At 37.4% G+C, this 22,326-nt stretch overlaps 1 protein-coding gene across 4 annotated transcripts in view; it reads left to right on the top strand.

Moving 5' to 3' along the window:
* Lingo2 (leucine rich repeat and Ig domain containing 2) overlaps positions 1-22,326 on the top strand; it is a 1,146,745-nt gene that overhangs the window by 985,770 nt on the left and 138,649 nt on the right. For 2 of the 4 annotated variants that reach the window (XM_029533362.1, XM_029533364.1), the window contains 2 exons: positions 2,749-2,802; positions 5,139-5,296. The exons of 1 other annotated variant lie outside the window; for it this stretch is intronic. The gene's annotated coding sequence lies outside the window, so the exon portion shown is untranslated. The remainder of the gene's footprint in view (positions 1-2,748; positions 2,803-5,138; positions 5,297-22,326) is intronic. One more of the 4 variants, XM_021222170.2, reaches the window with a different exon arrangement.

Raw genomic sequence — 22,326 nt, 5'->3', positions numbered from 1 at the left:
AGATAGATAGATAGATAGATAGATAGATAGATAGATAGATAGATAGATAGATAGATAAACAGATATACAGACATATAGATAGACAGGTAGATGGTATCATGCCATGATAATATATAAGCATGAATTTCAGTCTTTGATTTATGCACATTTGTCTCATAATATCTGTTCATAGGAACAGTACCTTGCTTTGTTATATTGCCTCAGATTGTTGCCATCATGGCCTGAAAATAATGTTCATATCCTCTACCTTCCATACCTAATTCTGAATAGTATTATATTTACAGTGATATCTGTGACATGGTATCTGATGCTATTTGTTTTGCCTGTTCATGTATGCACTCTGCTCCTCTAGCTACATTATGAGTTCCTTGAAGTAAGAACAATGTCTTAATTTTTATAATTATTTCTAACTCATAATAAAAAATTATCAGCATCTTTATGGTAAGTAGGTCATAAAATCTTGAATTTATATCAGGAAGAATATGAATTTAATGTTTAGTAACTGCCTCCAAATATCCCTTTCCACATGAACTTTTCAACGTCTGGAGTTTCCTAGCTATCAGAGTTGGATGCTAGACTGAGCAGTGACTAACCTCTTTGATTCCAAAGTAATACAGTCATAGCTGAATAAATACAGTTGAATCAGAAAGTAACAGAAAATCTGATGAGAAGTCTTAAGCTCTATTTTAGAGGGTCCAGAGTTCATACCAGTGGTTAGAATTGAAGCCCAACTCTAAATCTAGAAAAAATCCTCTGATGCACATGAGAATCAATGTCAGATCTGCCCAAATCCCTTAGAGTTCACCTAAAGATTGATAAATATATTCATGAGACCCTAAAGCACCTGAAGTAGTCTAGAAAGGTCACTCTGTGGATCCTTGCAGTTTATGGGTGAAAGCCAACTGAAATAGATGCCCACTGCAGTGTAAGCGGTTATAGCTCAGAGAGTGATCATACCTGAGTCATACTGCCAGTCTGCTTAGAGTCACTCTTCATTCTAAAAAAAAAAAAAAGCTGGGGAGATATGTCTCTCTTTTGTGCACTTCTGCTTAATTTCCAAGTCCATTATAAACTGAAAATAAGATTAATATAAAAACAAAGTGATTTGAATGGGTTAACTTTTTAAACATCCAACATACCAATACACTAAGTTCCTAAAATTTTGGATTAATAGAAACTTGCACATAAAAATTGGACCGCTAATAAATACAACTACTTTTGAGGATTGCTTTTTCCTTCTTAATTTATGAGTCACAGACACTTTTAAGGAAGACAGGTTTGGGAAGAATGAAAGTAATGCTCCTCAATTCATTCAACTATTTGAAATCAAATCTGTGGACTCACTGGACTTGTATGACTGTATAAAATGATCCTGTGGTAGAATACCCAAAAGTCAAACAATTCCTCATGGGACTCTCTGTTGGGGTGATGAATACAGATATCATGAATGTAGCACCAATGTGGCACTCATTTGCATGCCAATCATGGCCAATAAAGTACTTCTGTCACCCAGTTGTGTCTAAGGTGAAGACTACTGGGTTTGTAATCAACACTGGTTGGACTGGTCATAGTAGCAGAAAAGGTATGCCAAGCAATTAACTTTGGGTCACAATATGCTAGTAAAGAGTCCTCAGGTGGCCTAGGCCAGGACTTCATACATATTTATCTTTAGGTCTTGTCTGGATGTAGAACCTGGGCTTCTTAGAATTTGCCACAAGGTTTTGATCCTAGGCTTACAATTTTACAACTACCATCTGTGTCATGTCTCTGGCTTTCCCTTTCTTTGTCTACAAAATAAAGATTAAAAATCATGCCTTCTTCACATAGTTAAGTGGTCTTTGCACTTTTATTTAGAATTAGAAGAAACCTTAGAATTTTGCCTTTGCATTGGTATAGAATTACACGATTACTATTCCTTAACACAGCCAAAGGTGTCCACCCCAAAGTCGGTGTCATACAGTAGAGATGATCTGGGTTTGGGAGTCCTTTATCAGTTACACTTTATCTAACAATCTTCTCCAAAATCCAAGATTTGATGGCTTAAAGCAGCAATGTTCTGTACTTATACATAACTCTTGCATACTGGGTTGGCCTAAATAGGTGAGAATAGTTCAAATCTGCTTCATATGGTATTAGCAAAGGCATCTGGTCTAGGGCTATTGTGCCTGGTATTCCTTCAGGTAATTCTTTATTAATACTATAGTGGTATGTTATGCAATCGCTCTTTTTTCCAACCCTGACTGGGAACAGTGCAAGCCCTCTGAGAACTGCATTCTATCACCCCTGGGTACCATTTATACAATATTTTACTAGGCAAACCAGTGAAGTGGTCCTGGAATTCAGGGATAGAAATATTAACTTCCTCTTCTAGATGGACAGAATGAAAAGGAAGAACGTAGAAAGTCACATCGGAGCTTCTGTTTCATTCATTCCTTCCACTTAAGGACTCAAGGGTTTGTGAATCACTAACTTAGCAGAGCTCTGCCTTCCTAATGCTGCCACCTTTTCACACAGTTCCTCATGTTGTGGTGACTTGCAACCATAAAATTATTTAGTTGCTATTTAATGACTACAATTTTTCTACTGTTATCAATAATCATGTAAATATCTCTAATGTAGGGTATCTAATATGTGGCCCCTAAAGGGGCTGCGACCCTCAAGTGGAGAACTTCTGAGATACTTAATCTTCATTCACAGAAAAGGCTAGATACATGTTGACTTCCTGTTATTTACCTTTAATTCCCTCAGGAGGAACACAATGAAGTAAAGATCAGATCATGAGCATCCTTTCTGTGAAGGAGGGTAAGATCTTACTGCCTACCTCTCAGGTTTCCATTCTCAGCTGTCACACATTTTAAATTGACAGTCCCTTGTCTATGGCTTCTTGGTGTATGAGCTAAGTCCTCTAAGTTGGAAAAGCTACGGGTAACTAACTGGGTGAGCATTTCCCTAAACACCTCTAGGTTGCCTTTAGTGGGTTTCCGCTGATGAAGAGTTTTTAGTCAAACCATCTCAGATATTCTATTAACATTCAGGGACACTTCACTCAGACATGATAATGAAGGAACAGAATGAAAAAAGCAGGTGTGTGAGCTTTTAAGGGTGTCACAGTAAGGTAGTAGAGCCCCAGGGACAACTCTGTCAACCAATGAATTCCCTTAAGTCTCAGTGGTTACCTGGGACAGGGGGCTCTACTCTTCCTCTTATAACCATCCCTTTTAGATATTTCTTTGACTGAATGACTGCAAACAGTCCAAAAGATGGGACTGAGTTAGTAGTTTCCCTAGGTTTCAAATTGTGTGGCAGCCAAAAAATCACAGAACATTGTTTATTGATAATTTTGACTACAAAGTAACGAACATTCATTATAAGTCAAGTAACCTAATCACAGCACAGAACATAATATCAAATGTTTGGTTATAAAAATGACAGAGAAAAAAAACCTCACTAGCATTTTTTAGATTAGATGAGTTAAAGCAAGGACATACTCTTTTACTTTTCATAAATTTATTTTTTCTGTAATATAGAGACTCTTAATATTTAAATCACGATGTGATAATGAAGCCTGGAAAGATATACCTAGAGCTGCAGAGGTGACACAGCACTTAGAAGTATTTACTGCTTTCTCAGAGGAACCCAGATTCATTTTCCCACACCCTTATTGGGCAGCTCACAGCTGCCTATAAATGCAGGCCAAGTAGACACGATACCCTCTTCTGGTTTCTGGGAGTGCTTCCTACATGTTTTGCATATACATAGCAGCATGCACACACACATATAAATAAATGAAGATAAATACAATTATAAAAACTAAATCAGCTGGGTTAAGATTAACTAGAATGTTTTCAATTTAAAATCCTACTGGTGTGGAGGAGAGATGCAGTTCAATTGGTACTCAATTTTTGCCAGAGAGAGTTTATCACAAATGATGGGATAGGTACACTGGCAATTAAAATTGTCTGTGAAAGGTAAAAATGAGACCCCTGCAAATGGATATGAAGCTAACTGTTTCCAGCAGTTGATCTATGGGAAGCTGTCTAATGAAGACTTACTTTCATTGATGTCACCATTTCACTTCATAGATTTTATTCATTCTCTTTGTTTCTTCTTGGAATTTTTTCTGCATTTCCCTATGCCTTTCTATGAAGTTCTGGTCTTGTAAATTTTAATGCTGCTAAGTCTATAGCATATACCTCTGCCTTCCCAGCGAAGGCACTCTATGGCATTGCAGCCATCAGCTAAAAATATTTGCGTGGTGTGTCTCATTTGACTGAATAGAAACAAGGAGGAAACATCTTGGTTGACATTCCTCGTAGCTTCTATTTCCAGAATGCCCTAAAATATACCATAATTTAGTGTGATCAAACAGTTTTTATGTGTGTTACAAGAGAGCAACTCTGTTTATAATATTCTCTGTAATGGCTGCATTTATAAACATATATTGCTGAGATGAACACATGTCTCACATCAATAATGATCTTTAATTATGGGAGAAAACACATGTCCCTCATTCCAGTTTAATCCAATAGAACGGACTACTTTTGAAAGGTTTTGAAATCCATTGCCATGGCTTTTCTTGGATATTGAGATTCTTAAATAATTGAGTTGCTTGAATATACACATATTTTCTTCCTCTCCAGTGCCCCTACTCTATCCTGTGTTATAGGTGAAGAATGTATATGTACTTGACTTTGTATTACCTGGCTCCAAATTGTAGATGTTCTATACTTTCCACTGACACTGATATTTGCCATGAAGTTTTTGGCATTCATTTTTTATGTAGGCTTCTCTTAGCATGGGAAATACCATCTGTTTTACCGTACACGTCGTTATTATTAAAACAATCTTTTTCTTGTAGTGTTACTAGAAATATCTTTATTTGCTCACTATCGAGGCTTGAGTTCATTGAAATAGTAGAGTGTTTACAGAGGAAAAAAAAATGGGTCCCTCTTTTTTCCCATTTTTCCTTTCCTGTGTTTGTTACACAACTTGCTGAAGCTATGCCCCAGAACATTGCTAAGCAATGCTAACAGCTGCACTAGTTGTGATCCCATTTCTCAGGCAGCCAATAGACTACAACCAAAGATGCTGCTACCAAACTCACCAAAAAGAAGTAAATTTGATCTTTGTTTACTCAGGTAAATGAAAACCATCAAATCTGCAACCTGGGGATGGTTCAATGGATAAGAAAGCTTGCAGAGGGAACAAGAAGACCTGAATTCAAATTGCCAGCACCCACTATACCACTCCCACTATTCCTTCTACACAGTTCTTTTAAAAGACAAGCAACAGACAGGTAACCGTACATGGATTCAGTAGGTCATATTCAGGCATGTATATGTGTGTATGCATGTACACAAACAATAACCATGAATGGAAATCATAGGTAAAAGATTTGAAGGAGAGCGGAAGGGGTGTGTGGGAAGGTTTTGAGGAAGGCAAGGAAATGGATAAGTGTTGTAATTATATTTTAATTTCAAACACTAAAATGACAATGACCATGAAGAGTCAGGCAGGGTTACCCTGGCCTTGGAGACACCTGGTTCTTTGCCAGCCAGTCAGCCTTGACAAAACAAAAAAAGAGAGGACCGGGTCTCAAAAACCTGTGGTGGAAAATGCTACTTCTAGAAGATACCCATAGAAGCTCCAATCTCTTTAAAGCATGCCCAAGCATGTGAGACCCACCACATACACATCTGCACACATCACAAAGTTAAAGAATAGCTAAATGAAATTGATAAAATAACTTTAAAAAGAAACAAACAAGATAAAGTTGTCCCTACTGGCTCTCTCTTTCCCTTGCCTTTCTTTCTTTCTTTGTTTCTTCTTTTTCTGTGCTATGAGATAGAGCCTCACTCTGTGACCAGGCAGGCCTAGAGTTACATATGCAACACATGTAAACCTTGAGCTGTCGGCAACCTTTGGCTTCTGTCTCCTGCATCCTTGGATTACTTGCCTTTTGACAGAATTGTATAGATATTATAATCTATGCTATTATCAATATAGTATGTGTAGAAAATCCATCTTCCCTTTTTTTTTAATTGTGCAATAGCCAACTTTATTTAAAGCATCAAACAATTTGAATTCTGAGGGTTAAGGAAGGTCACATGAGCAAAGTTCACATAAATTGAAACTGTATATAAACTCAAGGACAAGCCTTGTCTGGAAATAAGCTAAGTCGTATGATCAAAACTCACATGACTTCAAGCTATGGCTTAGAAACATTTCTGAATTACAGAAGTTAGATAATGGATAATCTGAATGAAACCCATTTTTTTATTATTATACCCAGGAGGGTCAAGAAAGTACATTCTAAGAACAAGTCCATGCTTAGAAGAAACAGAGGTCATAAGACGCTGTGTTGTTTCCTTGGAGTTTTCTCACAAGCTCTGAGATTTCCCCTCACACAGTTCCATTCTTGAACCATGTTCTGACATACTACAAGACTATTAATTGTAGACACAATCCTGTTTGATCTAGAAAGGTTAACCAATGTGTAAGCTTTCAGTAGCAAAGGAGAATCTCTCTTTAGGAAAAGTTTTCTAGAGTGCTAGAGACAATATTTCTTAGTAAATTACCCATTTCTTTCCATCTAAGAAGCAATTTATCTTCAACTTTTGCATTAATTTTAAAATAAGATATAATGAATTTCTTTTTTGTTAGATATTTTGTTTATTTACATTTTGAATGTTATCCCCTTTCCCTGTTTCCCCTATCCCCAGAAAACCCCTATCCCCTCCTCCCTTCCCCTGCTTCTATCAGGGTGCTCCCCAAGCCACCCACCCACTCCCATCTCATAACCCTGGCATTCCCCTATACTGGGGCAACGAGCCTTCACAGGACCAAGGGTCTCTCCTCCCATTGATGCCTGATAAGGCCATCTTTCTTTATACATACCTAGGTGTAAAATTGCCAATGATGGAAAACAGCTGAAGATCTACAATCCTCTAAAACGAAGAAGCTTAGTTACCCTGAAGTTTGATATTAGATCATATCCATAAACTCTGATTATATAATTTTTTACCATGTTAATTTTAAATATAGTTCTCAAAGTAATAGATGCAACAAATGCAGATGAGAGTAGAGGTTTCTATAGAGACAAGGGAGATCATTTCCTGTTAAGGTGTATGACACTCTTGAGATTATAACCAGGCACATTCTTGTCTTTCTAGCCACTAGTTGAGAAACCTCAGTGCTATGTCAGTTACTGATGGCATTTTCATTGTATAAATGTCTGCATTTCATTCACATATCCCCCCCCCACACACACACACTCACAACAGCCTAAAGTGAAAAATGTGATATATCTCATAATTGAATTTTAGATACTAAAATTAAATTTTTTCAAATGTTGATTTTTGGTTGCCAAAAAATGGTCTATCACCCTAGTAGAGAACTCCATACCTTTCTTTTATTTTTAATCAGAACATCAATGAAAAAATAGTTTGCATATCCCATGTTGTAAATGTACTGCACACTGTATTCTGTACTGTGAGAACCCATAGAGCAGTTTCCTCTTACCTAAAGGCAGGTTTCATTCTACAGAGAAATCTGGCTTTTTGTTCTTGAGAGTGAAGCTTTGAGAAAGATACGCCTGCAGTCAACTGGAGGAAGACATTGCTGAACAGGTAGACAGACATGAAATTGGGGCTGGAATCAAATCTACATTGCCCTCTCTTTTCACTCAGTCAAAAGAATGGAAGTATCCAATTCATTCTCTTTAGATGACTGTGCCCTGTGTTTCCTTACCACAGCTGATTCATCTATTCGAAAGTTTTATTTGATCAACTCTTTAAAACTAAGACAACTGTTACTACACTTAGTTTTTTTTTAAAAAAAAAAAAAAAAAAGATAAGTGGACCAAGGACGTGGTTTCTTTCCTCTGATGGTGCTATCAAATCTTTTCAGCTATTTGGTTTTAATTTCTTTGGTCCAAAAAAAAAAAAAAAAAAAAAAAATGAGGTGAGTCCAAAATGGGAAAAACATTTTTATATGAGACTCAGTATTTTTAGAGATGTTTGGAGTTTCACGTGAAGATAAAATATTAGAAAACAAGACAAAAAGTGTTTATTCGCTGAACTCCATTTGCTGCCTGTTTTGTTTATTTTTGAACCTTGGAGTAGCCCAGGCTGCCCTGGAACGTGTTGTGCTGCCCAGCCATGCCTCCAGCTTCTGATTCATCTGACACAGCCTCAAATATAGCTAGGATTATGGATCAAAATAACCACACCCAGGAAACGGAATGATATTCACTATGTGCCATTCATAAAGTTTAACAGATTGAATAGTGCTCAATACTCAAAACTCAGCATAGCACTATAGCAAGCAAACAGGCACATTGCCTAGAAAATATAATCAAGATACTCCACAACGTATTTCATGAAAGTAAATTTTAATAGCCTGAAATGTAGTAATATCAACAAGGTACATACATACATACATACATACATACATACATACATACATACATATAATACAACATTCCACTTGAAGTTTTACTGTGAAATAGAAAATCCAAATTTTGTGTCATCTTCAGAATCACATAAAATTTTCAAATAAATCAACTGTGGTAATGAAACACGGGGAAGGATTATCTAAAAGAATGGGATACTTTAATTGCATTGGCTATGGAAATCTATTGGAAATCAAAAGTCCAAATGAAGAGTGAGTTACTGACATTCTGGGATAACTTGCCTCTTACTCTCGGGAAGACATCCCAGGCAAGTAACAATTCCCTGGTCACATTGAACCTAAGGAGCTATTCCTCTGTATGACAGCATGCTAAAAATAAATGAATAAATAAAGCTTCAGGACAAAGACGTGTATCAGTGATTCCAACTCCATTGGTGACGCTGTGAATATGGACACTGCATCCAAGCATATGGATGCTATTTCCCTATATACAAAGACAATTATGCTGAGTTCCAAAGGGGCCTGTTTCAGTGAGGTTCTGAATTACATGGAATCCTCTGAGGCACAAACATATGTGATTTTTTTTTTCCTTCTTCTAATCTCTATATTTTTAAATGTAGACATTTCATTAGGAATTCTTAATGTTTTAATAATCCTAAAACCTGTATTGCTACTAAGAGTTTCATACAGGTTAAATCTATCTTTGCATAAAATTATTTTAGTGGTTGTTCTAATGAATTGTAATCAATCTAGATGTTAATAAAGCACACACTGCAGTGTTTTATATTAAACTACCTTAGGTCCTGTCTAAGGCAGCTGAAGACAGTGAAGTAAAGGAACAAACTAAGAGGAAATTCTGTTTTCTGCTTTCTTAAAGTCTAGAAGTGTAGCCCTCATGATTCAGATTTCCCAGGAAAGTTAATTCATCCATTCATCTCTCCCAAACATAAAATAACTAAAACACACTCACACTTGGAAACTCTATAAATCTTTCCATTCTTATGACTGTAAAAGAGCATTAAGTATTACGTTTGTAAGATTTTTATTTTAATAACATCAAGGTTGAATATATAATTCAGTCATCTTGAAGTCTTCACACTTATTTCCACAGATTTGTATTCTAGCGGGATAAGGGAAGAAACTGGGTTTTGAGGCACCTGGATTTGCTTTATTTGGTAATCTTTAGAAGAGCTTTTATTTTTCCTCAAGTAAAACAATTTCTCAAAGATATATTTCAGAAGCGGTAGGGTATTTCTCTGTGGAGCATTCTTATACAGACACATTTTACACTTTTTTTTTCTGTCCTATTGTCCTGTGGCTGGCTGCTGGAAGACTCGCTGATTCCATTTAGATTGCCTATCTACTGGCTGCAGTAGCTCCAGGTACAAAAAGGACTAGGTCCTTTTGTTCCTCAGAAGGTACCATGGGAATGCAACCAAACTCAACAGTGATTAAGAATGCAGAAAAGAGCAAAGAGAATCAAAGATAACATATTTAAATTTTAAAGAGGCTAAACCATTTGTAAGAGTAAGGAGAGGGACCATTTCAGGGTCAGCCTCTATTGTGTGGCAGAAAGAAAACTAAAGCTACTCCCCAGTATCCAAAATTTACTTTAAGTTTGGCTATAGGTGAGTCAACTTTGGAGAATCTGTTTGCTGCTGGAGGGGGAAATGCCTCTGCAGTGTGAGGCATTACACACATTCTTCTCCAAGGCACTTTACCCTGTATTTCATCCTCTTTTCTCCTATTTCTTCCTAGTATGTTTTATAGGATTTTTGCTACAGATTTATAGACTACAATTGATTTTTCCTTCAAAACCCCAAGTCATCAATAACATTTAAAATATAAATTTGTAAGTAAATATACCCTCCCTCCAAAAAAATCACAAATCAAAGCAGACAAATTCTAAATAAATCAATATGAAATCTGTATTTTTTTTTAACACGATGATGTGGTTTTGTTTCTTCCTGTCTCTTCTGTTCCAGTGAGTGTAGGACTGTGGTGAGCCACTAAATAATACCACACAAAGCACACAAATACCAGGTCTGGGCAAGAACCACCTTGTAAATTGAAACTGTAAGCTTTCTCCCAAAACTGGTTTGAGCTGTCAAAAGGATAATTATGTGTTAGTTCCATGGGAATTGAAGAGGGACCTGCATTCATTATTTTTTTCTATTTTAAGTATAAAATTTTTTGTGAATGATAATCACCATCTTGTTACAGCAACTAAAAATCAAATTGCTATTTGTATTGCATTTAATCCAAGAGTATAAGCGGAGGGAAGGGAGAATTGCACTCTTCCAATTTTGAGCTCCAAAGCAGAATCTTTTAACACATGGAATATTTCCAACAAATTCAGTCGCATGAAGTTTCTTCTGTCCCTCTGTAGCCTGTTTTCCTTGGCATTCAGCCACTAGAAATTAAGACCCGGTTTCCTTGGCAACGATAACTGTGCACACATCCTCACAAGCGCTCCCTCATTCAGATTGTTAGCTATACAAATAAAGTTTCACAAAGAGATTGCTTCAGAATAAAAGAATAAAAGAAAGACTGTTCCCATCTATTGTGACAGGCCTTAAGGTATTATTCACAGTACCTCCAATTGGACAATGTGTTTTTGTGATGAACTGAATTACCTTAGATTGGTTTTCCACATTTCTTTGTGCTTGGGATAGCAGAATAAGCTTTTATACTCTATTTAATTCCCTCCTCAGTTCCATTAGCATCAATCCTAGTTCTCTTTAGTTTGTTTTAAGGGAAATGTACTTGTTAAGTTGCCATATTACCTTTTAGGGTATCATTTCTGACTGGAATTTTAAGTATATCTCATCACTTTAAAGAGTAAATTGCAGTTTTTGTTGGTTCCACTTTTTCCCCATGATGTGTAGCTAAGGAAAAAAAATATGGTATAATGTAAATTAATTAACTGTGGTTGAATTATTTTGAATCTGAGGAGAGAGCTTCAGTGAGCTTGTTTGTTAGACTGCTTTACTCAACACCCATATTTTTGTGGTGAAGATAACTGGGGTGGTTGATTTTCCACTTACTAGAGAAAGGTTAATAATCATATCTCAGCTTGATAAATAATGAAGACTGTGATAATTTCTAACACAGAACGGCCAGACGGCTAAGCTGATGTTCCAGACTTAAGATCTCAGCGTTATCGCATTTAAACTGTTGTTTTCTGACTCCATTCTCGTCAGATTTGGAGTTATCTTATATCCAGGCCTTTCCAGAATAGGGCTGCGGGTTGCTGTCCTGGGTGCTGAAACGCAGTCCTCTCCCGGTGGTTACTTGTTAAGATTCAGACTTTGCCAGAATCAACTCAGTCTTCAGTTGTCAGAGACTCAAGAACAAGTGAGCCTCTTCTCAAAAATGGTGGGATTAGTTTTCTATTTTATAGTTCATTTATTGTATATTTAGGTTATAACCCCACTGAAAGCACACTCAATCTGTTGACAGAATCTTCCTGATGCATATTGGCGTATTTCCAAAAGCTTAGCATGAATAACACTGATGATACTATGACTTCATTTTTTATTTATTTAATGATTGATTATTATAATTATTAACTATGATATTGTAGTTAAGGCTGAATGTACAAACACCTGTTTATTTCTACTTCAATTAGAACCTGTGTCTATTTTTATCTTTTGAAAAAAAATCAGTAACCAGTGATTGATTCCAAAATCTCAGTCAGCTAATATCCACTCTAAACCTTCACTTTCGTGTATACTAGTCTCCTGACCATTGCAAGACTTCATATACATTTTAATTCTGCCCAGTTTCTTAATGCTTACCAACATATGCATAAATTCGTTATTAAAAGTGTGTTTATGAATGCATGTTTATGTTTGAAAATACTTGAAGTTTGAAGAAAAGAGAAACATATTGATATAGTAGATTATACATTGTGTGGCTTCAAAGTAGGCTCAGATCAGTCATCTTGACATGCTACTCATTTAGAACAAAAGGGCAAATTTTATTCTCCATCCAAACATCCACACTCAGTAATCAGCCTCGACTATTTTAAGCTTTCTCATCCTGTGTCTTCACTCTTGATGTTTTAATTTTAACTTTGCTGTTATTGATTTACTATATCCTCTACACTATGATTCAAATGTCACATTCATATACCATGACTTCTTCAGAAATAATATATCTTTCTTCCCTATAGAACTTCAAAATTTTTGTATATCTCTATTATGACATTGCCATCGTCTATTTTTAATGAGAGGAGAATATATTTTGCAGCAATTAACTGGATGAACTTTGTGTTAAGTTGGCCATACTATAATAATCATTCATCCTGCCCTTTCCTAACACATTTTAAGCTCCTTTGGGGAAAGAATAGACATATTTGCTGAATTAATAGATGATCAGAAGAACAATTAGTCTGAGCTAGCAAAATCCATTCTGCTTATTTTCTTCCTAAAATATGAAACAGCTGGTCAGAGTTAAAGGTTCCCTAGAGCAATTATTTTCTGTGTAATTCATTTAAAGTCATATAAGAAGTGATGATGTCAGTCTATTTTATTTCCACTCTTTGGAAATAAACGCCCAACATGGTGGTTCATTAGGAAATACATTGCTCTACAGGCTTGAAGACATGAGTTCCGTCCTCATAACCCCTAGAAAAGTAGAGAGAATTGATTCTATAGAGTTGTCCCCTAACCTCCATAAAGCCACCATGGAGTATGAATTTCCAACATGTACTCACCATACACTAGTGATGATGGTGGTGGTGGTGGTGGTGGTGGTGGTGGTGGTGGTGGTGGTGGTGGTTTTTATGGTGGAGAGCATATTTAACCCTTTCTTAGGCTCTTTTTGAGGCTGATATCCATATATTAGCTTCTAAACTTTGGCATACTTTCTGAGGCTAGAAAGCCTCATGTGTAAACTAGTGAAGAATATTGATGATAGGGGAACTTATACATTAAATAATATATAAATAACAAAGTGCTCAAATTGGATGCTGATAGGAAAAAACAAGGGTTTATTAGTTTTCATCCTTTGAGGCCCTTGCTGCCAGGAGAGAATACTCTCAGTTATTATTCTGTATTATGATTATCTTGTCTACACATAACCAGCCTAGCAGGCAAAATAGTAGGAAGCCTGGGCATCAGACTTTTAAGCTTTTGCACAGGAGTCCAGTTCTTCTATTTTCTTCCATTTTGTTACTGAATTTGATGTCAATGTCAGACATGATCTAAGTGAGATGAAGGTGCCAGGGAGTAAGCATAAAAAATCAATAACCAGTATGAAAAGAAAGAAATTTTGACCTGTGCTTCACTCTGTACATGGAATTGTACCAAAAGATTAAATTGATGTATCAAGTATGGCATGCTGTTTAATAGTTGTAACACTATTCAACTACCTAAAGAATCTTTAGAAGTAATTTTCTCTTTAAGAGCCGCAGATCACACTGCCTTCTCTTAAGGCTTTTTATAAGGGAAATGACCTAATTATGACCTTTAAAGGAACTTCATAGTCTGCCTTCCCTTTCAAAGACAGCACTTGGGTTTGAGTCACTAGGTACCAGGAGAGAGCATTCAGAAGCAAGTCCAAAGGGAAGGCTAATCTGAGGGAAGCTCTCAAGCCTGTCTACACCCATTTGAGCAAGGTTCTGGCAGAGTCACTGGCTCTTTGTTTCCATCTGAGCATCAGCGAGCTCACAAGGCTCTTATTCTCCTATCTGTGTTCACTTCAAAACAGCTCTTAGAGACTATAGTTTAGACCCTGCCACTCTTTGTCCTCAAACATGAAGTGAAGGCCTGAACAGGCCTGAAGACATGAGTTCAATCATCAATCGCCCCTGGAAATGTAGAGAGAATTGATTCTACAGAGTTGTCCTCTAACCTCCATAGAGCTACCATGGAATGTGAATTTCCAACCTGTACTCACCATACTCTAGTGATAATGGTGGTGGCGCTGGTGTTGTTGTTACTGTTGGTGGTGGTTTTATGATGCAAAGCCGATTTAACCCTTTCCTAGGCTCTTTTTGAGGCTGATAGTCATATATTAGCTTCTATACTTTGGCCTTTTTCTCAGAAGGGATAAATGTAGGAGAGATTACAGTATCTTTAATGATTCACCATTTACCACCAAAAGAAGACAAGCATATAGGGGGCTTGATGTATCAAGAAGAAAAATGCACAGCATCCTTAGACATGAAGCATGAGTGAGGGCCAGGAAACTGGCTGACAGTACACAGCAATTGAAACTATATTGGGGAATTAGCACTGGCCTCTTTGCTTTATTCACTGTGTGGCTTGGAAGCGGTTCACCATAGTACACTTTCCTCATAAACCCTAAGAAACATTCTTTTCTATAAATACTGGAATGAAAGCGACATGTATGGGAAGTAAAGAGATTTTCTTCTCATATATTTTGAGAGGTTCCCTGGGGAGCACATCTTCTGAGCACTTCCAAATAGAGAGACTTCTCATCAAGTCTAGGAAAACTACCCCTGGTGTTTTGGAACAGTTCCGGAAAGGAGTAGAAGCAGAGGCGTAGTTTTGTCCTCAGCTGTTCATGCATATTCTTACTTTCCCTCTAGATATCTATTACGGCGTACCCAGAGACTAAAGCGTCTCAGTCTGACTCCTAACACTAATTGCAATCAGGTTGGAGTGATGACAGATGCTGGGCCCCTGTGCTCTTGGAGGATGTGCGTGTGGCGAGCTGATCAATGCCTAAATGGAGATGTTTCCAATTGCCAGTGAGCTCAGCAGTTAACGGTCTCTTATTCACACATGCATCTGTATGCGTGTGTGTGTCTGGGGTAGGTATGCCTCCTATTTGTCATCATGTACATCTTCGATCATTTCCATATTCAAGAAAGTTAAAGTAGCAATTTCCTACTTTTGTTAGTCATTTTTTTTCATCACTGTGATAGAATATCCAAGTTAAGTAAACATAAGAAAATGTCTTCTGCTGTGTTCTTCCCTAGAAAAGAACATCTCTCCTGCTACCAGCTTTCCTTGGTTTCTTCTAGTTCTTTGTGCAAGGTTGAGGCTCCAGGGGCTTCTTCCACCCAGTTTGGTATGTCCATTGGTTTCATCCTTGTTCATCTCACATATTGTGAGGATCATATTGGTGAGATTATACTGGTGTAGCTTCCAGGATTCCTAGGAGACATAATCTCAAAGGAAACTCCCTGATTCTCTGGCTCTTAATGTGTATGCCTCCTATTCTTCAATGTTTTCTGACCCTTAGATACAGGAATGTTAGACAGATTATATCTACTGGTACTGGACTCCAAAAATCTATATTTTTGATTGGTTGTGGTTTTTTGGTAGTAGGAAACGTTCATCTCTATAAATACACATAATAATAACATCATACAGACTGACTGGTGATGTATATGTATATACATTTACATATGTGCATACAGTAACAGTAATAATAAAAGAGACTGTGAGTTTGAAGAAAAGTAGGAATGAATTTATTGAAGGGTTTGGAGGGAAGAAAGAGAAAGAAAATTCAGTAATTATAATATGAGCTCCAAAAAATGTAATAAAATATTAATTTTGACATACAATTTGAAAGGTTTCTTCCAAAGCACTTGGTCCTATTGCTGTGGCTCTCTGGCGAGGCAGAACATGGTTATGAAAGGGGCATAGTAGAATAGGATTAGTAGAAAGAGTAGCAGATTGCCAGTTAGAAAGGTGAGGAGATCAAGAGAGGGAGAAGGAGGAAGGTAAAGAGTAACAAAGAGAGAGGAAAGGGTGAACAAAAAGGAGAAGAAGAGCCTCAGGACAAACGACATCTCAAAGGTGTCCTTCCAGTGATGCCCTTCCTAAAAGCTATGAACACACTACTAGACTAATCCACTGGTAAAGTTCAACACCATATGTACGGTCCAATCTCCTCTTGATAGTGCTATCAACTGGGAAGCAGACTTTCAATACATGGATATTTTCGGTGACCCTTCAGAGCCAAATCATGATACCACATAGTAATAGCTTTCTCATTTTAATTCCATTTGCATATATCAATTAGGTTTTTTTTTTTATCGTATAATAAGAAAGTCCATAGCTTGGATTGAAACAGCCATTGTTTACTAGTAGGCAGTCTCCATTTGCCTCACTTAATGGTTCTTCGGCTGAGCTTCACTGAGCTCACTCATATATCTGAGATGAGAATTTGGCAACTCTGCTCCTTAATCTGGCTGGCTGTTACAGTAGGATCAATGTAAGCAGCATTGTGGCAGCACCCAAAAAGCAATCTGGGTTTGTTCACAGGGCAGCTCAGAGTCTGCAGAGTATAAATCAAAATAGAGCTACTAAGTGAAGAAGGCTGCCCAGGTCAGGAACTCGCACAGACTAACCTATATTCTATTGTCTAGAAGAAACCACAGCCAACGCACCTAAAGAATTAGAGAAATAAACACACACACACACACACACACACACATACACACACTCTCCTATCCTTACACACCTTCCTCCATTTTTTAAAAAAATAGAGACTTGTCATGTATCCAAAGCTGCCAATCCTCCAATCCTTGAGTCTTCCTCCCAGGAGTTCTGAGATTACAGATGTACCCAGTTAAACTGTCTGGGTACTACCAATAGGTAAGATGAGATACAAAGAATTGAGACCATTTTTCTTTTTTTATTATTATTATTATTTTTTATTATTTTCTTTATTTACATTTAAAATGCTATTCCAAAAGTTTCCTATATCCCTCCCCCCACCTCTGCTCCCCTACCCACCCACTCCCACTACTTGGCCCAGGCCTTGCACTGTGCTGGAGACCATTTTTCTATAGCCCACTGTAGTACATGTAATTAAAACATTTTTTTCTTTGCTAATTTTTAAAAATCTTCTTTCAATATTCCATTGAAATTTAAAGAATAAGTTTCACCTATATGGGTCATATATACATTCAAATTCCTTCAGTATAACAAAAAATTATACTAATAATGTTTCTTGATGTCAAGGCTAATACAAATTTCAAAAATGATAATTTTCTATACTTTAGGTGTTTAGCATTAGGTAGCAATCATATGTTAATCCAGGGAAACTGAAGAAAGTTGTAAAGCCGAACCTTAATAAACTGTGGGTCCCCAGAATCTGCAGAACAGCTTGCATGCTGAAACCATTTCCTGAACAGCACTCTGAAATATGCCAGTTCTACAATAATTTCCTCCCCCAAACCCATCTCCATGGTCAAGTGTTAACTAATTTCCCCATTTTATAGAAATATGTCTGGTATCATCCTGCGTTCTGTTTTCAAAGTACCCATACTCAGTTACTGTGGACAAAAGCTTGGAAATGGTCTTCTTAACTTTTTTTGGTTTTTTGGTTGTTTTTTTTTTTGTTTTTTTTTTTTTTGGTTTTTGGTTTTTGGTTTTTGGTTTTTATGAGTGATAAGAGGGTTCAGGTTTTATACCTTTGTCAACTAAGAATGCCCACTTTACAACTCAAGCCATGGTCTGCATGTGCCTGTCAGTTCTGAACTGAACTTATTCACACACACACACACACACAGAGAGAGAGAGAGAGAGAGAGAGAGAGAGAGAGAGAGAGAGAGAGAGAGAGAGAGAATCCACATTCCCGTTGCCTTCCCAGACGCAGTCTCTCACAGTGATCCTGACTAGGAAACTAATTAAACACATATAGCATATTTAAAATAAAATTACTGATCTGCTTGCCCTCCCTTCCTGTCTGTAACATCTTGCAATGGTTCTTTTGCGTCAGGCAAGTTTCAATTTTAGGAAATAAAGACGTTGTAAATGAATTATTTTACCTCAATCCTGGCAGCAAGGGATTCCCTCCTCTACCTTGTGTGTGTGTGTTTTAAAATCAGAATAAATACTTGGATTTAAAAATATTATTTTATTTTGACAAAAAACATCTAAGCCACCATCCCTCTAGGCTGTTTTAATCGACCATTTGAGCATATATACTTTTTAAAGTTGAAAACTGTCTTTTCCCTAAGTCCAACCAGAAAATATTTTCTAGGAAAAACAAAATGTATCTCTTCCTATGCTTTTCCTAAGCTGATTTTAATTGACGGGTCCAGTCCAGGAACAGAGCTGTTGCCAGCACATCCTCCGTGGCAGACCACGGAAGCTTTCAAAACCTCAGTGCGAGGAATTAAGGTGAACTGGAGGAAAAGCTGATGGAAAATGGGAAAGCAGGAGTTTCTTTTTGTCCTACAAGTCTACAGTGGCATACTCACTCGAGTTTGTATTCCTGCGCATACGCCCAAATGTCAAAATAAATTATTCCAGGGAAAACAAGCTGGTTATCAAGGTTGACTGTGTTTGACTTCCTGACTTTTCACAAACTTTCCCCTCGAAAGCTAAATTTATTATGAGTGCAATTCTGATGGCAGGGTAATGTAGCCTGCACTTGACTTCTAGTGAGTGCTGATAAGGTACCCTTACTGAGAGATTCAGCCTATACTGGAAAAAAAACAAAAACAAACAAACAAACAAAAACAAACAAACAAAAAAAACTGAAGACAAACAGCTTCTGGAAGAGCTTAGCTTTTTTAGATACCAATATTCCCTTGTCAGTGGGCATTCTTGTATCCACTACCCAGGAGATTTAATTGAAAAGCTTAAAACACATAGAATCAGTGGGGGGAATCCCCAGGAATTTAAGAATGATGAAAAAGTTTAATCTTTGTCAATGAAAAGTTGTTCTAATTTACTTTTCACACTGTGAGGTATTAGGCTGTGCAGCATTTACAGTAGAAAGCAATTAGAAGCCATTTTCCCCTTTAGCAATAATAGCCTTGGAGTGACCTCTTTCAAATCACGTGTACAGTTTATTTTGAAGTATGCATCTTACTTTCATTTTGTAGAGTAGTATTTGCTAGAAATATATAGCTTTTAGCAAATTCAGAACTAATTAATCAAAAACCAAAAAAAGCTTAGCTCCAAATTCTTTTTCAGAGTGAACATTCCATCAATAGTAGAGCCAAGGTCTAACTGTAGAGAGAAAAGGCCTGGAGGGAGAAAGATGGCAATATGGGTGTTGAATTGGAGCAAGCCTCAGGACATGGCCAGCAGTAGCTTCTTTGTATTGCCTTCCCTCCTTGTTTCATCTCCTTAGGTCTTCAATGAGTCTCATAACTTCATTTTATTCCTCCTTTAAAGAAATGTGAAAATATTATGGGACTACAGTTGAAAAAAAAAAAAAAACTATGATTGAGGAAGCCATTCAAGGGGAACCATTTACCTCTTGACCTCCTTTCATGCCTACCCACAAGTATATATCCTACTAGTTCTTACATTGCCTGATGCAGTACTTTCTTAAATGCATTATGGAAATGTAATGTTCATGAGTATAAAGTGACAGAGAATCCAAACCTTAAGTTAAAGGAAATGAAGTGCTAGCCGGGTGTGGTGGCGCACGCCTTTAATCCCAGCACTCAGGAGGCAGAGGCAGGCAGATTTCTGAATTCAAGGCCAGCCTGGTCTACAAAGAAAGAAACAAACAAACAACAACAACAAAGAAATGAAGTGCTAATGTTTGCTTAATCCCAATACAGACATGAATCCTAAGGTTTTCTGCTAAGGTCCACCTTCGTTGTTTTTCTTTAGTTAGAACATTAAACATTGAATTCAGAGTTCATGAGACCTGGGGTTTGTGAGCATTGCTAATAGCATGAAATATGTTTTAAAGATCATCGATAAGTTTTAACTTGAAAATGTATGTATTCCCCTCTTCTGTCCATAATGCAGTCATATTCACTGTTCCCTCCTATGATATCTTGAACGCAAAATGTCCCCCACGGGCTAATGGGTTCGCAGTCTTCATCCCTTGCTTGTGGCAATATTTGGGTGGATTGTGGGACCTTCAGGAAATGGGGGCTTGGTGGAGGAAGGCTTTGTGTGAGGTCACCAATATGTCCTCGGGATTCTGTTCTGGAATAGCAAGCCAAAATGGACCCATTCCCCTTCCCTTGCTAATTTCAGATATTTTTATCACAATAGAAAAGTAAGATACTGCACATCACAGTACCACCCCGTTACCAAAACATTTCTACATTACAAATAATCCACAGACCCTAAACAAGATGAGTGACACCTGTGCTTGCCTCATTTCCTGTATCTCTTATAGAGTATCCCTACCTGTTTTTAGACTCTAATATTCACATCTGTAGTGGCTTGAAAGGAATGGCCCTCATAGGCTCAGATTTTAAACACTGATTACCAGTTGGTTGTGCTGTTCAGAGATGCCTAAGAGGTCAGACTTTGCTGCAGGAAGTTGCTGGTGGTTGGCTTGGAGAGGGAAAAGCCTCTTGTCACTAGCATATCTCACTGTCCTTCGTGCTTGAGTATGAAGATGTGAGCTCTCAGGTTTCTAACCCTGTCGCCGTGCCTGCCATTGGCTACTAAGCAATCCCAGCATGATGGACTCATCCCTCTGAAATCTCGCCCCCAATAAACTCATCTTTATATAAATTGCCTTGGTTAATGGCATTTCATCATAGGAAAAGAAAAATGACCAATACAGCATCTTCAATAGATAATACCTGTTAACTGATATTCTAAAAATCCCATGTTACTTAAAATTCTTGCCTTTTGTCTGTTTAGTTCATGCCTCTTGCCATTATCCACACACTGGAAAGGAAGAGGACCCATACTACAAAGACATAAAGACTTTACGTGATAAAAGTTTAAGTGCTACAAAAATACATTGTCTAAAACAAAGAAACTGTGGCCAGAAAGTACGGAATATTCTTGATTTTTTTAAATCTGTATGGATGCTGAGGAAAAATTAACAGAACCCTCAATAAGGACTATTTGAAACCATTTCTTAAACTGTCTGGCATCTCCCATCCCTTTTCCATTGTCTCCTCCCGTTTCCAAGCCCATTTTGATGACATTCATCGACACCTGGCAAACTAATTGGCATGGTCATGGTAAGGGTTGTCCATATGCCTAAGACTGGTCATGTTGTGAAGACAGTAGAGCCTGTCAGGGAGGCAGGCCTTGTCTCTTGTTGGAAAGTCTTCTTCAGTGGCTTTCACTCTGTCTTCTGGGAGAAGTAAGATTTAATTATGGATTGGATTGGAAATTTTCAGAGTTCAGAAATAATGTTAAACTTTTAATTGTAGAACCTAATTAGATTGTTATTAAAATCTTAAAATATCATATCATTGGTTTAGATATGTCTAGTTAACTTCTAATTACTTCCGAAGAAATTACTTCCGAAGTGGATTTTCTGCAATTAGTGTGCACCTATGTCTAATCTCCTGTTTCTATAAAGAGACCACCAAGGATGTGCTATATTTTCATGCAGTCTTAAGTGCAAGAATGATTTCACTTGCTCCGTTTTAAGAATGTCAAATTACACTTTAGGGATTCATTGAGTAGGATGAAGGCATGGTACTGAAGTGTCCCTTTCAGAATGAGTTCATCACTGATCTTGCCAATGAAAGACAATGAAAATGGAACACCAGTTCTAAGCTTCTAAAATGTATGGAGGTACTCAGAAGAAAAACATTAATGCCCCTCACTAGCATATATATGGAAGCCTCGCATGGCTTATAGAACACATGAGCCCCTTGTAATGTCAGAACATATTTCCCTAATGTTAGAAACATGAAACGAAATGCTGATATTCTCTTACTATTCTATTGTTGTGAGGAGAGGCTATGAGCAAGGCAACTTGTTCATAAGAGAAAAAAACATTTCCTTAAAGGCTTGCTTACGGTTTTACTGTTTCAGAGCCTAAGTCTATGGCTGTCATGGTGAGGAGTATGGTGGCAGACTGGCATGGTGCTCTAGCAGTAGCCTAGAACTTACATCCTGATCCACAGGCATCATGTAGAGAGGAAGAAAGACAGACAAGACAGGCAGAGACATACAGACAGGCAGGCAGGCAGGCAGGCAGGCAGGCAGACAGACAGACAGACACATGAGCATACACACACACACACACACA

The sequence above is a fragment of the Mus pahari genome, chromosome 22 (genome assembly GCF_900095145.1).
Source record: "Mus pahari chromosome 22, PAHARI_EIJ_v1.1, whole genome shotgun sequence".
Classification (NCBI taxonomy): Eukaryota; Metazoa; Chordata; class Mammalia; order Rodentia; family Muridae; genus Mus; species Mus pahari.
This window is presented reverse-complemented; position numbering and strand designations above follow the sequence as displayed.